We start from the raw sequence: 19495 nt of genomic DNA on the forward strand, positions 1-19495 counted from the left end.
GCGTACGTAAAATCATATAAAAGTTATATGAATCGATTCGTATCGATCAGCCGCAGTGCATATGCCAATTTTTGTCAACAAATATTACTCTATTTGTTTACAACTAATAGAAAAAGTTTTTTGTAAATTCGAAAATCTGTTCAAATATCGAAACTGCCATATGTAGGACCCATTATTTTCACAAACCTCCCTGAATTCGAAATTTCTGAAGCTGCATTGTCGCGTTTATCTACATATGTACATATTCGTACGCGCCAAACGGTGAGAGAACTACTGCCTCACTCATTTTCAGTTCAAATAAAATATTGTTTCCCATTGTTGCCACTTGCCTATATTGGTCTGTACCAAAATCCTTAAAAAATTGTTCTAAAATAATTGCTAGCGCACAAAAAAACTTTAAAGAGAAGTAATAACTTAACCGGCCTATTTTTTTGGACAAATTTTACTTACACGTAAATACATAGGTCTTTATTTAACAGATTCTTTGTTTTTTATTTTAGTTGCTTTCAAAAAAACATGAAATCAAAAATAATGAGTCAACTTTTGTTCAAACTCACTAAATTTATTTATTTATAACAATTAATTGCAAATTTGACCTAAACGTTGTTGCATTTCCAGATGTTATGCTCATTTTAGATATAGCACGTCCCTTACTGAACAAAAAATAAATAAATTTGGTACAAAGATATTACATTAAAATTTGTATATTGTCTTTTATGCTAATTTATTTTGATATTTCTTATTTTATTTTATAATATTATATTTTATTTCAACTTAATTTATTATTATTTAAATGCAAATTGATTGAATCGGAAAATTTTACTTTGTATATTAAACGAAAAAAACCGACCCAATTTTAGGTCGAAATATTGCATAGGCCGCATATATCTCTACTATCTATATATTATTACGCTAATAAAATTTCCATACAAACAATTGACAGGCTGTTTCGCATAGTTAGCGCACGTAAAATCATATAAAAGTTATATGAATCGATTCGTATAGATCAGCCGCAGTGCATAGGCCTATTTTTGTTAACAAATATTAATCTATTTGTTTATAATTAATAGAAAACGTTTTTTTGTAAATTCGAAAATCTGTGCAAATATCGAAATTGCCATCTGTAGGACCCATTATGTTCACAAACCCCGCTGAATTCGAAATTCCAAAGCTGCATTGTCGCGTTGCTCAAATGTTTCATATACATATGTACATTATCGTACGCGACAAACGGTGAGAGAACTAATTCCTCACTCATTTTCAGTTCAATAAAATATTGTTTCCCATTGTTGCCACTTACCTATATTGGTCTGTACCAAAATCCTTAAAAAATTGGTCTAAAATAATTGTTAGTGCACACAAAAACTTTAAAGAGAAGTAATAACTTAACCGGTCTATTTTTTTGGACAAATTTTACTTACACGTAAATGCATAGGTCTTTATTTAACAGATTCTTTGTTTTAATTTTAGTTGCTTTCAAAAAAAAAATTTTTATCACAAATAATGAGTCAACTTTTGTTCAAACTCACTAAATTTATTTATTTATAACAATTAATTGCAAATTTTACCCAAAACTTTTTTTGGATTTCCAGATTTTATGATCATTTTAGTTATAGCACGTCTTATACTGAACAAAAAATATCTAAATTTGCTAAAAAGATATTACATTAAAATTTGTATATTGTCTTTTATGCTAACTTATTTTGATATTTCTTATTTTATTTGATTATATTATCTTTTATTTCAACTTAGTTTATTATTATTTAGATGCAACTTGAGACTGCATCGGAAAATTTCACGTTGTATATTAAACGAAAAAACGACCCAAAAACGTTTTCGATTTTAGGTCGAAATATTGCATGGGCGGTATATTACTCTACTATCTATATATTAATACGCTAACAAATATGTCCATACAATCAACTGACAGGCTGTTTCGTATAGTAAGCGTACGTAAAATCATATAAAAGTTATATGAATCGATTCGGATGGATCAGCCGCAGTGTATAAGCCTATTTTTGTTAACAAACATTACTCTATTTTGAAGGTATATTATTAGGCTTTTCCGGTCTAAGTTTTTTTAAGTACGAAATAAAATTACATTATTCCACTTTTCTAACCCAACGTTTCGCTAATAACTTTTTAGCATCATCAGAAGTATGTGTTTATTTGTTAAATCTGTTACAAACAACAAAATATATTTGTTTAGGCCCAATGCCTAACTTTTACCTGATTGACGGCGCCCCTCCCTAACGTTTTAATAATATTTCCAGCCACCCACACTCACGCCGCATTTGTGTGCATGCATGCACATGCATGCGTTTCATACACATGCACGTGTGTGTGCAGGTTGTCAGCACCCATGCACGTATATGTGGGGATTGTTGTGTGTGTGGCTTTTTTCCCCTCCTTAATACCAGAGGACTTTTTCGCGGCTTAGCGGTTGTCATCAACGGGATAACCGGCCTCTTTTTCGATCGAACGCCAACCAGCACACATCGCCGAGGATCACCGTCATCATTTTTACACTCAAAGGTAATATTGTATCCTTATATATATTTTCCTACACTCTAATTAAAACACTATTATAGCGAGGAAATCCTCTTTGCGTTTTGTTCTTTTATTTTCTTTCGAGAGCACTATCAACCCGAGATCGACCCGTGTGCTCCTACCCACTGCCGGTTCCAGACGCACTAAGGCCGAACATTGGTCCTTACGCAACGAAAAAAGAACTAAAAGCCTAAAATTACAGTTCACAACGCAGCACAATTTTGCCTACTAGACAATTTACCGAAGGATTTTGCCTACAAAAAATTTATTTGCCACAGCAGATCACAGCAGCCAAAAATTGACAAGGAAAAAGTTGGAGTTTTTATATTGTACATAGGTGACCAGAGCCACAGCATATTCGCCAACCACAGCACAGCACAACCAACTTTTCTTACGACAAACTAAGAAGTAAGTGTTATATTTCTTGCCAGTTTTTTTTGAGTGTTGTTTTTTTTGCAAAATAAAGAAGAAACCCGTGTAGTGCGCGAAAAAATTAAAATCAAAAAAAAAAAAAGTGAAAACAGTGAAGTGATTTAGTGAGCACCAATTTATTTTTCTATTTTCAAAGGTTAAATCACTCGGATTGTTAGCCTTTATTTCAGTCCTTGTGATTACCTGGTCTATCCCCCCACCTGTGGTAAGGTTTTCCAGACACAACACCAGGAAGAGGGTAACCTAACCTCACTTTCCGCACCATACTAAATAGGTTTTTGTTGTTGTTTTTTTTTGCACTTCACAAACACAAAATTAAGTTCAATTTAATTAATTAGTCCGGTGCTCACTTCACTTTTAAACACTATTTACACTTTTTTTGCGCTTGTTTTGCAATATCGCACGCATTTTTTCACTTTTTCAAAAATACACCCATTATCTGTGGAGGTAGCGAGTGGTCCCCCTGTTTTTGTTGTTTCCGCTGAGACAAAAAGTCTGTAAATTAAACCTTTTTGCTGTTGTCGCTGCTGTGACAAAAAGTCCATAAAGTAAACCCTTTTCGTTGTCGCTACTCTGACAAAGTCTGCAATAAACAAAATAAATAATAAACTTCGAATTTCAATAGTGTTTATTTACGGCTGGGCAGGTATTTTTACTCTAAAGCGTTCCATTTCTATAATCGGCAATTTTCCCTTTAATAAACGTAAATAAAACAATGGAAACCTACATCCGTTTAGCAGAGTCAATCGCAGAGTTTGATAAAGATTACAGCCTTATTCCGGAGAGCGACCATAGCAAACACACCCTTGCAATGCAGCAGGAAGAGTTGCGGCTCTTGTGGAAGAAGGTAAAGTCTGCGTTTGATTCGCTATTGGGATCTGATGAGGTGTCAGCGGATGACGTTATGGCGATCAGAAAGAAGCAAAAGGCAGCACACGCAATCTACGTGCGATGTTCAGCGTCTATATCTGCTGAGGCAGAAAAATACAAGAAGGATGAAAAGAACGTCAACCCTGAGCAAGAACCTCATGGGCATAAAATTCGCCTCCCGGCTTGCGACACGGAAGTTTTTAAAGGGGATTATCTGTCTTGGCCAACTTTTCGCGACCTGTTCACGGCAATATACATATATAAACAATTCTAGTTTGAAAGGGGTGGAAAAGTTATTCCATCTCAACAACAAAACGCAGGGCGAAAAGATATCGTAAAAAAATGTCCTCTCACAAATGAAGGTTTCGAGATGGCCTGGAAAAACTTGTGTGAAAGATACGAAAACAAACGTATCTTTGTCAACACACAACTACAAATTTTATTCAACTTAAAAAAGGTAGAAATTGAGTGTGGCAGTTCAATAAAAAAGCTGCAAAATGATATAAATAATTGTATTTCGTCCCTCAAATGCCACACAATTGACACTTCCACTTGGGATGCAATCCTGACCTATCTATGCTCAACCAAGTTACAAGAGAGCACGCTGGCTCTTTGGGAGCAAAGTATAGACCACAAAATGGACATATCCAAGTGGGAGGATATGGATAAATTCCTGTCTAGTCGGTTTCAGACACTTGAAACAGTGTCTGGTTTTACAGGGCATGCCACTTCGAAAGTGCAAAAACCAAACGCGTCGCGACAATCGTCAGAAACCCCTACGAAAAGACTCGGTGCTTTTCAAGCGAAAGTATCCAAGCAAACAATAAAATCAATTTGTAAAATGTGTAAATCCCCTGGACACAGATTACGCAACTGTTCACGCTTCTGCGAGTTAACCCCAGTAGAAATGCCAATTCCAGCACAGGCGTGCTATTAGGAACTGCTCGCGTACACATTCGCCATAATGGTACCGACTTCTCCGCACGGGCATTAATTGATTCAGGGTCTGAATGTTCCTTTATAACTGAAAGACTGAAACGCAGAATCAATTTTCCAGCGAGAAAAATGCATGCCCCAGTTTCAGGCATCACAAATTCGGTGTCAGCTCAGGTGAAGGAAGCATCCAAAATTGAATTACGATCACCAGTGGATGCCTGCTTCAGCCTGACTACAACCGTTCTAGTCCTATCCAAACTCACTGGGAATCTTCCATCCTGCCATATCAACGCCATGACTATGCAGGCATTCCCAGACTTGGTTTTGGCAGACAAGAGGTTCTACATCAACGAGGACGTAGACCTCATACTTGGAGGAGACATATATCCCCAAATTATACTGAGCGGTCTGAAAAAGAATGTACTAAATACACTTTTGGCCCAAGAGACAGTGTTCGGTTGGATTCTGACCGGTCGCATCGAAGCACCGAGTCCAACGAAGAGCATTATGTCATTCTACAACGAGGTTGCGTTAGACAACCAACTCAAAGCTTTCTGGGAGGTAGAAAATGTGCCCAAAAATAAAATATTAACTGAAGATGAAAGGTATTGTGAACAGCTATTTAAGGAAACGACAAAACGTGATGAAAATGGGAGGTACACAGTTTCGCTACCATTCAGGCAGGATTACCTTGAGAATATTAAATTAGGACCGTCCCTAAGGCGCGCATGTTCACAATTCTTCAGAAATGAGGGGCGATTACTGAAAAACCAAGAGTTAGGGAAAGAATATGTTAGGGTGTTATTCGAATACGAAACGCTTGGACATATGAGAAAAATCAAAAACAATATTCCATCCGACGATTCCGATAGTTATTTCCTGCCCCACCACGTCGTTGTAAAAGCGGAAAGTACCACTACTAAAGTGCGCGTCGTCTTCAACGCGTCAAGTCAGACAGCAAATGGCATTAGTCTAAACGACATACTCCACCCAGGTCCAGTACTCCAAGCAGACTTGCCTATTTTAATTCTACGTTGGAGACTGTACCGCTTTGTCTTTAACAGTGACATAGAAAAGATGTATAGGCAAATTTGGGTGACCGATAATCACGCCAAATTTCAAAGAATTGTCCATCGAACATCCCCCAACGAACCCATCAGTCTTTACGAACTAAAGACTATCACCTTTGGTGTAAACTACGCCCCCTACCTCGCGATACGGTCACTTCTACAATTGGCTGATGATGTAGAAAATACGCACCCAATAGCATCGGGTATATTACGAGAAAGTATGTATGTCGACGACGTTTTATCTGGAGGACATACAATAGCGTCAACCATCAGAGCAAGAAACGAGATTCGCGAAGCATTACACTCAGCTGGCTTTCCATTGCGCAAGTGGACATCAAATTGTGAGGAAATCCTTCAGGACATCCCCAAAACGGATTTGCTCAGCGAGGACTTCCTAATCCGGTGCTCACTTCACTTTTAAACACTTTTTACACTTTTTTTGCGCTTGTTTTGCAATATCGCACGCATTTTTGCACTTTTTCAAAAATACACCCATTATCTGTGGAGGTAGCGAGTGGTCCCCCTGTTTTTGTTGTTGCCGCTGAGACAAAAAGTCTGTAAATTAAACCTTTTTGCTGTTGTCGCTGCTGTGACAAAAAGTCCATAAAGTAAACCCTTTTCGTTGTCGCTACTCTGACAAAGTCTGCAATAAACAAAATAAATAATAAACTTCGAATTTCAATAGTGTTTATTTACGGCTGGGCAGGTATTTTTACTCTAAAGCGTTCCATTTCTATAATCGGCAATTTTCTCTTTAATAAACGTAAATAAAACAATGGAAACCTACATCCGTTTAGCAGAGTCAATCGCAGAGTTTGATAAAGATTACAGCCTTATTCCGGAGAGCGACCATAGCAAACACACCCTCGCAATGCAGCAGGAAGAGTTGCGGCTCTTGTGGAAGAAGGTAAAGTCTGCGTTTGAATCGCTATTGGGATCTGATGAGGTGTCAGCGGATGACGTTATGGCGATCAGAAAAAAGCAAAAGGCAGCACACGCAATCTACGTGCGATGTTCAGCGTCTATATCTGCTGAGGCAGAAAAATACAAGAAGGATGAAAAGAACGTCGACCCTGAGCAAGAACCTCATGGGCATAAAATTCGCCTCCTGGCTTGCGACACGGAAGTTTTTAAAGGGGATTATCTGTCTTGGCCAACTTTTCGCGACCTGTTCACGGCAATATATATAAACAATTCTAGTTTGAAAGGGGTGGAAAAGTTATTCCATCTCAACAACAAAGCGCAGGGCGAAGCAAAAGATATCGTAAAAAAATGCCCTCTCACAAATGAAGGTTTCGAGATGGCCTGGAAAAACTTGTGTGAAAGATACGAAAACAAACGTATCTTTGTCAACACACAACTAAACATTTTATTCAACTTAAAAAAGGTAGAAATTGAGTGTGGCAGTTCAATAAAAAAGCTGCAAAATGATATAAATAATTGTATTTCGTCCCTCAAATGCCACAAAATTGACACTTCCAATTGGGATGCAATCCTGACCTATCTATGCTCAACCAAGTTACCCGAGAGCACGCTGGCTCTTTGGGAGCAAAGTATAGACCATAAAATGGACATATCCAAGTGGGAGGATATGGATAAATTCCTGTCTAGTCGGTTTCAGACACTTGAAACAGTGTCTGGTTTTACAGGGCATGCCACTTCGAAAGTGCAAAAACCAAACGCGTCGCGACAATCGTCAGAAACCCCTACGAAAAGACTTGGTGCTTTTCAAACGAAAGTATCCAAGCAAACAATAAAATCAATTTGTAAAATGTGTAAATCCCCTGGACACAGATTACGCAACTGTTCACGCTTCTGCGAGTTAACCCCAGTAGAAAGGCCAATTCCAGCACAGGCGTGCTATTAGGAACTGCTCGCGTACACATTCGCCATAATGGTACCGACTTCTCCGCACGGGCATTAATTGATTCAGGGTCTGAATGTTCCTTTATAACTGAAAGACTGAAACGCAGAATCAATTTTCCAGCGAGAAAAATGCATGCCCAAGTTTCAGGCATCACAAATTCGGTGTCAGCTCAGGTGAAAGAAGCATCCAAAATTGAATTACGATCACCAGTGGATGCCTGCTTTTGCCTGACTACACCCGTTCTAGTCCTAGCCAAACTCACTGGGAATCTTCAATCCTGCCATATCAACGCCATGACTATGCAGGCATTCCCAGACTTGGTTTTGGCAGACAAGAGGTTCTACATCAACGAGGACGTAGACCTCATACTTGGAGGAGACATATATCCCCAAATTATACTGAGCGGTCTGAAAAAGAATGTACTAAATACACTTTTGTCCCAAGAGACAGTGTTCGGTTGGATTCTGACCGGCCGCATCGAAGCACAGAGTCCAACGAAGAGCATTATGTCATTCTACAATGAGGTTGCGTTAGACAACCAACTCAAAGCTTTCTGGGAGGTAGAAAATGTACCCAAAAATAAAATATTAACTGAAGATGAAAGGTATTGTGACAACTATTTAAGGAAACGACAAAACGTGATGAAAATGGGAGGTACACAGTTTCGCTACCATTCAGGCAGGATTACCCTGAGAATATTAAATTAGGACCGTCCCTAAAGCGCGCATGTTCACAATTCTTCAAAAATGAGGGGCGATTACTGAAAACCAAGAGTTAGGGAAAGAATATGTTCGGGTGTTATTCGAATACGAAACGCTTGGACATATGAGAAAAATCAAAAACAATATTCCATCCGACGATTCCGATAGTTATTTCCTGCCCCACCACGCCGTTGTAAAAGCGGAAAGTACCACTACCAAAGTGCGCGTCGTCTTCAACGCGTCAAGTCAGACAGCAAATGGCATTAGTCTAAACGACATACTCCACCCAGGTCCAGTACTCCAAGCAGACTTGCCTATTTTAATTCTACGTTGGAGACTGTACCGCTTTGTCTTTAACAGTGACATAGAAAAGATGTATAGGCAAATTTGGGTGACCGACAATCACGCCAAATTTCAAAGAATTGTCCATCGAACATCCCCCAACGAACCCATCAGTCTTTACGAACTAAAGACTATCACCTTTGGTGTAAACTGCGCCCCCTACCTCGCGATACGGTCACTTCTACAATTGGCTGATGATGTAGAAAATACGCACCCAATAGCATCGGGTATATTACGAGAAAGTATGTATGTCGACGACGTTTTATCTGGAGGACATACAATAGCGTCAACCATCAGAGCAAGAAACGAGATTCGCGAAGCATTACACTCAGCTGGCTTTCCATTGCGCAAGTGGACATCAAATTGTGAGGAAATCCTTCAGGACATCCCCAAAACGGATTTGCTCAGCGAGGACTTCCTAGCGTTTGAAGAGGCTAGCTCGGAGAAGGCACTCGGAATACGATGGAACGCGCACTCAGACATGTTTTACTTTTCAGCAGGAGTTTTAGGGAATGGCGAGAACACCACCAAACGCGCAATCCTTTCCGCTATAGCCAAACTTTTCGACCCTTTAGGCTGGCTTGCACCAATGGTCATAGTGGCAAAAATACTAATGCAGCATATCTGGTTAGAGGGCACCGGGTGGGACGAACCTGTCTTCCCAACTACCTTCGAACGGTGGGAAAATTTCACCCAACACTATAACGAAATAGATAACATTAGGATACCGCGATGGGTAAATTTTACGCCCGAGGACGACATCGAAATACATGGTTTTTGCGATGCATCGGAAAAGGCATATGCAGCAGCAATCTACATGCGCGTAAAAAGGGACGATAAAATTTTCACAAATCTCTTGCTAGCCAAAACCCGAGTAGCCCCAGTAAAAACCATCTCACTACCACGTTTAGAACTTTGCGGCGCCGTGCTGCTCGCAGAAATCATGGAATCAATATTCCGAAACATTCATTTGGGGCCAGCAAAAGTTCACCTCTGGCCGGATTCAACCATCGTACTCGCATGGAAAAGAAAGCCGCCCTGTTCCTGGTCAACCTTCGTCGCACACCGAATCACTAAGATCATCGATATGGTCGGTAGAAAGGACTGGCTTCACGTGGACTCGGAATCTAATCCAGCGGATCTAGGAAGCAGGGGACTACTTGCATCAGAGTTGGTCAACAATTCGTTGTGGTGGCAGGGACCTTCTTGGCTGCAAGAAGACAATTCCCACTGGCCAGCACAAGAGACCGAATACAAAACGTCCGTTGAGGAGAAGAGGGCACAAACATATGCCACGACAAGGGTAGATCAGGTAGACATTCTCGACCGCTTTTCAAATTTACCCAGGGCTTTAAAGGTTCTATCCTATGTTAGGAGATTTTATAAAAGAACTCACCCAAGAACAAAAGCCTCGTTCCACGAAAAAGCGTGTATAATCTCAGCCGATGAGATTAAGGCAACGAATCAAGCATTAATACAAGTCTGCCAGAAACAGTTTTACGGGACAGAATATTTAAAATTGAAAACTAGGGAAACTATCGACCGAAAGAGTGAAATACTGTCACTCAACCCATATATCGACAAAGATGATATTATTAGAACAGAGGGGCGTCTAGGGGCGTCTAGGGGCGTCAAAAGACATGTCATACAACGAGCGTCATCCGATCAGCTTGCCTTACAATTGTAGGCTGTCTCGCCTTACAGTTATGATGGCTCATCATGACTCCCTTCATGGCGAGAACCAGCTCATGCTCCGTCTCATCCGAACCCAATACTGAATACCGAATGTCAAGACCATGATCAGAGCCGTCATCCACAATTGCAAAACCTGCATTATTCATCGAAAGCAGGCACAGTTCCAACTTATGGGTACCCTTCCCTGCGAACGGACTACTTTTACCTGCGCGTTCACCAATACCGGGGTAGACTTTGCGGGGCCTTTCGACATCAAAAGCTACCGCGGTAGAGGATGTCGACTGTCAAAAGGCTACGTATGCCTTTTTGTCTGTTTCTCCACTAAGGCCATTCACTTAGAGGCCACTAGTGACCTCAGCACCCCATGCTTTCTCGCAGCCTTCTCGCGAGAAGAGGATGTCCAAAAAACATCTACTCCGACAATGGTACGAACTTTGTCGGAGCTTCCCGATCTCTACGATCGGAATTCAAAGCCTTCCTGGCAGAAAGCCGATACAAAACAGTCTCCAGGTATAGCCATCAAGCATTAACTCCACTCCACGCGCTCCACATGTGGGCGGCCTGTGGGAAGCGGGAGTGAAGAGCTTCAAAAGCCACTTCAAAAAGGTCGCTTCTCTCCTTAAATATACCATGGAGGAGTTCCAAACCCTTTTGTGCCGGATCGAGGCATGCCTAAATTCACGGCCTCTCAGCCCGGCGTCCAATGACCCAACAGACCTGGAGCCGCTAACCCCAGGACATTTCCTAACTGGCAGCCATCTTCTGGTGCCACCAGAACCAGATGCGAACGAAAGTCCTGCCTCCATGATAAATAGATGGCAGAAGCTCAAGGCCCTCCATCAAACCTTCTGCCGGCGATGGAAAACCGAATATTTATCCGAACTTCAAAAACGAGTGAAGTGGAAGAATCCCAAAGAAAATATAAAAGTGGGAGACCTCGCTGTCTTCAAAGAGGACAACTTATCTCCAAACGAGTGGAGGCTAGGTAGAGTCGTCAACGTACACCCCGGCGAAGATAACCGAGTACGTGTTGTCGACCTCAGAACCGATAAGGGTCAAGTCAGACGACCTTTGGTCAAACTGATCCTTCTTCCCACGGAGGCAGACTGTGAGAGGACCACGAGCTCCTCTTAACAATCCCTTCGTTCTTCCACATACCTCCTTTCAAAAAAAATCAACCTCGTCTTTACATTTTCCAAAAATCAACCTCAGCCCTCGTTCACCCGGAACGAGACCAACCAATAACCTAATGCAGACCCGCTATCGGCCAAAGAACATAAAGGCCTTCGGCCTATTTTATTTACAATTTTCAAGAAGCAACCTCAATTCACTCGTTATCCCATAACGAGGACAACAGAAAAACCTACCGCAGAAGGGCGAACCGATCTGCCACAGAAAAAGGAGGCATGCTCCGGCCCATTAAAATTTTTAAATTTTCAACAAAAAAATCAAACCCAAATTCACTCACTCCCCAGAGCGAGGACACCAGAACCCTAACGCAGATCCAGGATCTGCCACATAATGCATCTGCACTCGGCCAACTGAATTTTTAAAAATTCATCCCATCACCCAAAATCTTTTCTACTCATAAATTTTGAGTTTTCCAATGAAAAAAAAATCGAAAAATTAGCGAAAACAAAAACTTTTGTGAGAAAAACTGGCAACAAATTATAAAATAAAATAAAATGCAAACCTAGATGTGTATACATATAGCACTATGTGGGCATATACATTAGTAGTAAGTCAAGTTCTAAACTCACCCTCTTTTGTTCACTGATTGAGCGTTGCGTGTTGTGACTGGGTGTGTAACTCGTTCCACCACCGGATAAATTTGGTGCTTCCTGATCCATGATTTCATCAGTTTTCACTGGTTTCATAACGTCCGCAATGAATTGTGGATGCACATAAGCGTCACGTATTTTATTATGAAGCAAATGGCCCCTAATTTTGTTGAAAAGGAAATATGAGGTTTTCCATCGCACCTATTCATTTATGTAAATACGTTTATATCGTCTATGAAAGCTCAAACTACATATAAAAAGTTTTCTACCATAGATGGACCTTAATACCAAAAAGTGGAAATAATACCATAGCCCGGTAGTAAACCGACAGTCTTGGAGGCGATTTTATATAATCACTTCAACAACTCAAAGAATCCAGCAAGAACAGGTGGTTGGAGCTTTCACCGACGATATATATTTTAGACTACAAATTATACTAACCGTAAGCTATTGTGCTTGGCCATGACATACGTGTACGTGAATCATTCCACATTCGTGAAATGCCCTCTGTTTTCGATTCACTGACACGACCTTTTTTAGTCGTACCATCCTTCTGTTGCTGTGTTGCAGATAATTCGATCGAAAAACGTTTACGATTGGCTAAAACTGCGTTATTAAAATTGGTGTGCTGTTCCATGGACTTGCGTTCACGCTTCAAAAAGTCCGTATCTAAATACTGTGACATTGTTTTATGCTTTACATGCCGCGCCTCAATATTCATCCCGTCCTTCAACATTTTTATGTTTACCCCATGTTGTATGACGTGGGTTGTGAACTTCTGAATACTCTCGGTCAGGTCTACATTCAAGTTCTCTGTATGCTCAGTTATCCAACGTATATACAGTTTCCTCCAAAGCTCCAGTGAGATTGGGGCAACACTAGGCCAAATAACATTTGAATTGGGTTCATATAACGGATTTAGCATATTTTTCAAAATATCTGGCCGATTTCAATATGACCATAGACTAATAGTGCGTGTATGCACGTTCAGTTCGTGGCGTTCGCATTCGGAATCACATAAAAATGTTCCACATTGCGAAAAGTAACTATGTTCATCCAATAAAATTAGCATTTGTGAACTAAATTCAAAACTGCATGGGAATTGTGTATATACTTGATAAATACAATCGAGTAACAGCACAAATGTGGCACCCGAATTTTTCGGACGATTTTGTGCAGACGTATAGCATGCGTAGCGATGACGTGATGCAAATGCAAATGCATCCGTTCGCGCTCAATCAGCGCTTGCATTCCTCGCACGGTGCGACAGTCAGGATTGAGAATCATTTGTACAAGGGAGGTCACAATCAATGTGGAATCTAAGCCTTTGAAGCAATGCACCAACACCGGACTACCTTTCTGTTGTAGACATTGCGCTACTACACAAGCGGCAGTTAGCGAATTTAGAACGAGACTTAACAAACCACTCGCTTCCAATCGTGACAACCATTTATCTGCTGAGCAGTTTGTGTCATTACATGCCTCAATAAGTTTGGCGAAACGATCCAAAATCGCCGAGGGTGTTGTTACATTGCCAATTGCCCAATTCACTTTTTTCCATTGTTAATAGTGGTGATCTGTTTCGGTGTTTGATTTTCCTTTGGCCCATGTATCGACAATGAAGCCTTTTTTACTGCGCCCTAATACCACCAACAACAACAACAACCACGTTTAGTATAGCTTCATCGGCTCCGCAACGTTTAGTACCTTGTATGGATGGTGGCTGTGCGCTACGGAGCAGTGTTGCCCCGTTCTCATGTCTAGAGCTCAAAACCGGAAATCGCCCACCATCTCTGAATGCAGCCGATTGCACAATTTGTTCATCTGTAATAGATTTGGCACAATAAGTGTATTGCCATATGGTGGGCAAACACTAAAATCCTTATTGACCGTTGTAATACGCCTTTCACAACCACTAACATCCCCATAGCCCCACAGATCGTGCGAACCATCACCGGTACGTTTCACACGTTTCTCAATTATATCGGTAGATACGGGTTTAAGATCATATGCCCAACCGATTTTAGCGAAAAGGTCAATAAAAGCAGTCGCTAAGTTTAATGAGTAATTGCCCCACTCAGCGGTTTTGTAGTCCCATGGGAATACGTGATGATAGTTGTGCCAGCCTTCGCCGAAAGCAAACACGGATACGGATGGACATTGTGAGGGATTGATGTTTGTCATAAGGACGACCGCCGAATTTATGCGCAGCACTATTGACACACCAGGTCACATTCAACAAGAAGCACCAACGGAACATTGTCGCAACAAATCAAGAGTTGATGAAAGATTCACCCCAGAAGTACATGGGCACAGCGGTTGGTAAGATGGAACAAGCCAAAGGCATCGGTAGCATATAATACTTCAGCTGCCACATCAAAATACGATCAGCATGCAAATCTGTTAGATCTAAGCTCTTTCCCTTAGCAATGACATCGGGATGTTTTTGCACAGCAACCATCCACCATGTGAAAAAAAAGGAAGCCACGTGTTGCATTATGCGGATCGGCATCGGTTTCGGCGAATTTATGATGCACACGATGATCACGTACCCAATGATAGGCGGCATCTTGAAAAGCACAGGTAGTGAATGCAACTAAAATCAAACGTATCGGCCCTTTTGCTTTATACGAACGATGAGCGCATAGACGAGGTGTACCAGCTTTTATACCCAAAACGCCGATGGAATAAAGGACTATTGAGAAAAATACGGTAGGCCGTTTCGCCGATGTAAAGAATCACCAAGCTCCCTAGAGCGTCGCAATATGTAAATATCCGAAAAGTAATATATTTCGCCAAACTAATTTAAATTTTCGCTTCGGCGCGCTTCCGCTGATGCACATCAATGACTAAAGCGCCATCGATAGTGTCGGCATCACATTCGAATAAAACTCCGGTTTGCTTGGAGGGACCCAAATTTTCCTTTGAGCTCATCGGTATTTTCTGACGCTAGAGATTCTAAGTTGTTGTGATTGATTGCTGTAGAATTCGGTAGTATGATTAAGCGTTACTTTCTTACTTCACTAATACCTAATAAGTTTATGTAGGTAGGTGATTTTGCTCTTCAATGAAAATTTAAACAAATAGAAATTACTTCGGCTTAATTGGCACGTTCTCCACGCGTGGGACCAATAGTTTGAGCTTCACACTTTCATTAACGAGTACCAATTATCACAAACTTTCTATAAAACAAAAAAAAAAAAAAAACAAAAAAAAAAAAGGTTGCCGGTAGTGTCTATTATGCGCACGACTCGCTTGCTTCTTTGTACCCACAAACTTTTCGAAAGCCTTTAAGCAAATATTTGCTAGTGTCTCGTATCGCAAAAACGATTGGTGGTCATATTCGCGTGTACATGACTTTTGATCGTCTTGTATATCTTTTGTTTTTATATATTGTATGTATTGATGAAACTGTTCCTCTATTAAATTTGTTTATGGGTGCATATATAATCAGCAGGGAAGGAAGCCAACTACAAATAAATAAGATATTGGACTCCAATAAAAAGCGGCGCGCAATAGTCTGTTTATGTTCTGGGTATTCGTGAAATGAACCCATTTCACCATTTCACGATTAGGATCTACTGTGCCCCCAAAAAATATCCATGAGAAAATCTGCAACGAAAAAAGAGAAAAAATCCATTAGTACATGCCTAAATGGGTATCGCAAAAGGGTGACAACTGACAGCGCGGCCGACGCCGCAGCGAGTGTAGGTTTTACGTGAGTGCCTGTCTTCGAAGACCTAACCTCACGCATGTACCAAGTACACAGGTCAAAGCGGGTCTGACCAGCCCCCAAGGTTCGCTTACCTTGGTACCAATCGATAATGTGAGTGGACACATCATTACCTTGGTGGGGTTGGAGGCCTATCTAACACCTCTTCCATTCTATGGGTCATGGCACCCGGTTGCAATGCAACTCCACATTCGAGCTGACCAACTCTTACCGCATTCGGATATCAACCACAGCCACCACGATGCTCCCAAAGGGGCCAACAGCAACCGAACAGAAACGGAGCAAGCTCCGCGGGCTATTTGTTCCCCGTGGTACCACTTTAAAGTCTTGGTCTGACTTTCGCAGCCGAAGCCACTTTCCACACTTTCACAGGCACCAACGATAGTATTTATTGGAGCTTCTCTCAACACAGTCTTGGACATGCATCCAGGCGTCTTCAATGCTGCGTCCTTTCCTAAATCCAAACTGTCTATCCGACTGGTTACGCCCAACTAGCTCCTGAAGCCGCTCAACCATAACCCTCTCCAGTACTTTACCAAGCACTGGAAGAAGGCTGATACCTCGGTAAGACCGAGGATCAGATCTTATTTTGTCAGGCGACTTCAAGAGAACGACAACCCTAGCAGCTTTCCACTCACGTGGGAAGTAACCCTCCCATATGCATTTATCATAAACGGCTTCCAAGTATTCCGGAGTAAACTTCCACAAACACTTGCACATTTCTCCGTTTATTCCATCCAAACCCGGAGACCGTTTAGACCTAACCAGGCCAAATGCATAATCCAACTCTTCAACCTCTAGTGGAGGTACAGGCACATCCTGTGCAAGGGGAGCTACCTGAACATCCGCCCTAGGAAAGAACCCTTCAATAAGCAGCTCTGAACATTCCCTCCATGTTAATATTGTTCTCTCGCCAACACGGAGGGAATTAACTTCGGTCTGGCGGCGACCCCTACAGATCTTATAGACCCGTCCCCAGGGGTCGTTCGAGTTTTCTGACACGAAGTTGCGCCATTGTTCTTCTTTAACTTACAATCATTCTCTTGTATTCACGCGTTTCCACAGTTAATTGACTTCTAAGCTGGGACAGACCATCGGAATCGATATGCCGGGCGCGTTGAAACTGACGTCTCAGGCGCCTGACAGATCTCTTCTTCTGGATCAGTTCACGCGTCCACCACCTGACACAGCGAAAACGCTCCTTCTTCCACCTTTCAAACATGCTGTCATTAACCCGCCAGATACAGGCGTTCAAGAGGGCAATCTGCTGATCTACTGGGAGCTCTGCAAATACATCGAGGGGTGTAGCAGTCACCTCCTGCTCGACGTATAACCCGTACAGAGTCCAATTTGCCCCGGCAGTACGCCACCCCATTACGGAAGGCGTACCAAGCATATCCGGGGTGGTACGGGGGGTAACCCCAATCTCAATGAGATTATGGTCGCTTATTGCGCAATTTCGGCAATGCACCCCATTAGGGCACTTTGCCTCCATATGCCCTTCCTGTCCGCACCTCCGACAGACGGCAGCCTTCAACCCACAGTCCCTCACCTGGTGGTCAAAACTCAGGTAACGGAAGCAGCTGTAGGTTTGGCTCTCCGGCCGAACCGGGAAGGAAAACCATTTGACGTAGCAACGGCCCGCATCCAAGAGGGGGGACATTAGCTTGTCCGATCCCTCCATGGTGACGGTCACCGTTGCTCCCTCGACGTCTGCCTTCCAAGGTCGACTGATCAGCCTAACCTCTGACCTCTGACACTCAGGGTCGACCTTCGTGAGGTTCAGACGAAAGAACTCCTCCATGAATTCATCAGGGGAGATTTGCGCGTAAACCCCCCGAATGACCACCCTAGTGCCTTGCTTCCGGTTTTCGCACACTTCTAACCCCACCTCGGAAAACTTCTTATTAGCGAGGACTTTATCCCGCTCCTCCTTAGAGGGTAGGCGAATAGGCAGCAGTCTTTGGCACGCCATCGGCTGCTCTACCTTCGGCTGAGGAGCCAGCGACAGTAGTCACCACGGACTCAGCAGCGAATCCGGCACCCCCCACTACATCCGATTTGTCCCAGCTTAAGGGACATACCCCGGATTCCGGCAGACTGGGTAATTCCGCGTCGTCGTCGGATTTCGGGAGAATACTCTCCTCATCCTCTGACTTCGCGGACTTACTCGGCCCGCCCTTACCCATCTGCACAGCAATTTTTGAGGTGGTCGCCTTCCCCGACGCCACCGGTATCCCCGACTTACCCGCCTTTTTGTCTGCTTTGCGACCTCCAGTTTGCACAGCGGTAGGCTTACCTGTGTTCACTTTCAAAAATTGTTGCGCACTAACACCCTTGTCCTCTCCCGAGGTCGACCCATCAGCGGCCGCAGAAGAACGACCTCCGACGGAACGCGGCCCCGGGCGCTTCCTTGCACCGCCCCTTGCGCTGCCCCCCATTTCCTCAAAGCGCCTGTCGCCAGAGACAAACTTGGTCACACTTACACGACACGGATGAGGAAGTAATCACCAGGAGAAAACCGATGCCCACCGGGCGAATGTAGGCTGCCCTAAATTAGAGGGCTATAATCACTCAGAACCAGTGGTCAGCAGCAGTAGCAGCCCAACCCGTCAGCTATAGCAATAGCGCGGTTACGTAGCTCGTGCGCTGTTTGTCAGCAAAGTGCTGACGTGGTCACTACCACCGCCCCGACGGACGGAACACTGTTCCCCGTATCGGGGACGAGTCTACCAGCACGAAAGCTACGCCGAGCTGAACGGGCAGACTATAACACTACAGCTGATACTGCCACTGATACAATTGTGGGTTTATGCCCCCTTACACAGGCAGTCCACAATCGCTCACTGCGCAAGTAGTCCAACACTGGTCCCAAGCGGTACAGTGTGTAGTCACACACAAGTTTTCACCTGGGTACTCACTCACAGCCGATTGAATGCGCGCACACACACAAGTATACCTCCACGTGCAAGCACTTTGAGGTTAGGGCGAAAATTGGTAGCAACCAAAAACACGCGCACAATAATTAGGGCTCCGCCGGAGATTGACCCTCGACTGACCGCTAACTTGGGGCTCCAAATGTCCAATACTTTCAATAAATTACACAAACAAAGGTTTTTACGCCCCTTTGTTTTGCTACAAAACACAATAAGCACACTCTTTAGGTACACACTGAATTTATTACAACGACTGTCCGCGACTACAAAACACAACCGTTCGCAACAAAATCCACATTCGAGTGAGTGGCCGACGCCGCAGTTGGAGCACCCCTTTTGCGATGCCGGTATATCTACAATTGAAACGAAATCCAATACAAAACCGTCTTATGGTCCTACACAACTAGCCACCTAGAAATAAAAGAAATTAATTAATTAACAACATGAAATGAAAGAAATATTTATCATTAATATTCTATATTGTATAATTCACGAATTTACCATACTTACCATGCTTAGCCAACCTTACTCCATCACGCGTAAAATGAAAAGAATGAAGCAATCTACCGTTTGCTTCCATTC

The 19495-nt window shown here is 42.6% G+C and overlaps 1 protein-coding gene and 1 pseudogene across 27 annotated transcripts in view; one reads left to right on the forward strand and one right to left on the reverse strand.

Moving 5' to 3' along the window:
* The window catches only part of zfh2 (Zn finger homeodomain 2), a 2927436-nt gene that overhangs the window by 351505 nt on the left and 2556436 nt on the right, over nucleotides 1-19495 (forward strand). The window lies entirely within an intron of this gene.
* Nucleotides 12681-18418, reverse strand: LOC137234836 (uncharacterized; annotated as a pseudogene).

The sequence above is a fragment of the Eurosta solidaginis genome, chromosome X (genome assembly GCF_040869045.1).
Source record: "Eurosta solidaginis isolate ZX-2024a chromosome X, ASM4086904v1, whole genome shotgun sequence".
NCBI lineage: Eukaryota > Metazoa > Arthropoda > Insecta > Diptera > Tephritidae > Eurosta > Eurosta solidaginis.